This window comes from Centroberyx gerrardi, chromosome 11 (genome assembly GCF_048128805.1).
Source record: "Centroberyx gerrardi isolate f3 chromosome 11, fCenGer3.hap1.cur.20231027, whole genome shotgun sequence".
In the NCBI taxonomy this organism is placed as follows: Eukaryota; Metazoa; Chordata; class Actinopteri; order Beryciformes; family Berycidae; genus Centroberyx; species Centroberyx gerrardi.
The window spans coordinates 11,326,534-11,329,033 of NC_136007.1; the positions used below are offsets into that span (position 1 = coordinate 11,326,534).

General features: G+C 42.7%; 1 protein-coding gene across 12 annotated transcripts in view; it reads left to right on the forward strand.

Moving 5' to 3' along the window:
* The window catches only part of LOC139917137 (transcription factor COE1), an 88,800-nt gene that overhangs the window by 13,222 nt on the left and 73,078 nt on the right, over positions 1 to 2,500 (forward strand). The window lies entirely within an intron of this gene.

Consider the following 2,500-nt stretch of genomic DNA (forward strand, 5'->3'; position numbering starts at 1 on the left):
GCCTTAATATTTTGAATTATATACCATGACGACAATGAAAACACCAAACACAGGCAATAATAACAACAAATACAGATGAAGAGCCATACAAGTCTGTTTTGAAAATGTTTGAACTGCCAATATACTGGCATTTGAAAATAGCATTCCTCTGAAAATTTAAAACAGATTCATACAGATTCATTTCTTTTTTCTATGGGACTGGAGGTTTTTAGTTATTACCATTCATATATTTGTATGATTGTGAAGAGGGGCCAGGGAGAGGGGTTGGATTCCCACTGGAGCCACCCATGTTGGAAATGTATAAACTGTAATGGCACTGTAAGATGCCTTTAGGATGAAAGAGTCCACCATGTGTCATATATTGATATGTTTGAACTAATAATCTGTGACATTTTCATTTAATAAATGTCCATTTTGCTACTCTTTATCACTGATATACAAAATAATGGTTCAATCTACACCAAGTTAATAAAGGCTTTTGAATTTGAGTAAAGCCTTACTCTAACTTTAACCAAATTGTCTTAGTTGCCTAAACCTAACTCTAACTTTAATCAAAGTTGTCTTAGTTGCCTAAACCTAACTCTAACTTTAATCAAAGTTGTCTTAGTTGCCTAAACCGTTAGAGAACCTTTTCACAACAAAGAGGTAAAAATGTCATCTTCAATTCACATTATCCAATTGCCACATAATCCAATTACTGTATTGTCACATAATGCTTTCGCGGTGGAGGAATGTAATGTTCACACAATTTAACATGTAATTTATGCACATTCCATGAAATTTGGTGAGACTGTGTGTGTGTGTGTGTGTGTGTGTGTGTGCGTGTGTGTGTGTGTGTGTGTGTGTGTGTATGGCATGGTAGCCAACAGATGATTAGATCACCAGGATCCAGAGCAATACTACCCCCGTCCCAACTCTCGCTTTCCTTCCCACTCCCCTCCATTTACAACATCCTCCAGTCTGCTCCCTTCTCCTCTTCCTCCACTGACCTCCCTCAATCTCTCCTCCACATCTCACCCCCCCCCCCCCCCCCCTCCCCCTCCACTCCCCCCCCCCCCCCAGGCTTAGCTTTCCTCGTCCCCTGTTCCCCATTCTCCTTCCCTTATCTCCCTCCTCTCTGCCCTCTCCCCTCTGCTGTGCTGTACTCCAATGGGACCATGTTGTGACCCAGTTCAGAGAGAGAGAGAGGAAGAGAGAGAGAGAGAGAGAGAGAGAGAGAGAGAGCAGACCAGGAGAGAGGAAACTGAGAGAAGGAAAGAGAGAGACAGAGAGGGAGATGCAGAGAGAGGCAGAGGGGTAGATAGTTGAGACAATGTGTAAGGTGTAACATATCAGTCTCTTTCTTTCCACCTCTGCCATCTGTGACGGCGGGTAACCTGAGACGCCTCCCCTTCCTCTTCTTCCCACCCAAACCTTCCCCCCCGACTCCCCTCCTCCCCTTCTCCCCCTCTTGTTTTAGCTTTCCCTCCCACGCTCACCCTTCCACTCCTCCTCCTCCTCCTCCTCCCGTCTTTATCCTCCCGGCTGCTTACACCTTTATCCATAATTGATATGCTCAAAAAAGCCCCCTTTTATCGACTTGTAGGGCGTACATGTGTGAATTTTGATGTGTAGGCTGAATTTTTTTTACGTGTGTGTGTGTATGTGTGTGTGTGTGTGTGTATGTGTGTGTGTGTGTCCCAGCCTCCCCCCCAGGCTCAGGCCCCCTCCTCCTCTGTCTCACCTGTCCAGGTCTGACAGACTGGCTGAGCTTGGTACAATTAAGACTGTACAAAGGCTAAAGGCTTTGGCTGAAGTGAGAGGTTGCCATGCAATATTTTAGCTGGCATGCATGGGAAATATTCTCCCACAATTACAGTGTTAACCCTGATGTTTTAAAAAAAAAAAAGTTTTATATATATAGAAATCCACGACACTGAAGGATAAACAGCTTGAAAATGGATGGATGGATATATATATAAATAGATTAATAGGCATGGATCTATATATAAATAGCTAAATAGGCAATTGGTACTGAAGTGATGAATCTCTACAGGTTCAGAATTATGAAAGGTGTTGCTCCAGATGTTAAACAAAGTTTTTGGGAGATTGGTCTGTTGGTCAACTTACCTGTTAGTATGAACACCAAAATCACCCATGTGTCCCCAGTAGATCCGTCAGGTGCTCCATGCTAACTCTTTAGCATACTCTATGTTGAGTGATAGTAGGCGACTAGCATTATGTCAAAAGTGAGAAACTGAGAACTTGTAGCGGCTCTAAAGCTAAACGGTAAGTAATCTTAAATGATAAGTGGCTAAATCTGTCAGTTTTGTTTATTTTGGTAAGATTTATACGAAATATGATACAGAAATAACACATAGTTTTGAACATCCGGGGACTACTTTTCCCTGTTTCCATTAGAAATGAAGGTGGTGGGTGACAGGAGGCTATGCTAAAAATCACTGAGCAGCGGATGAATATGTGGTTGTTCACCTGAAACAGTTCAACGGGCCAATCTCCT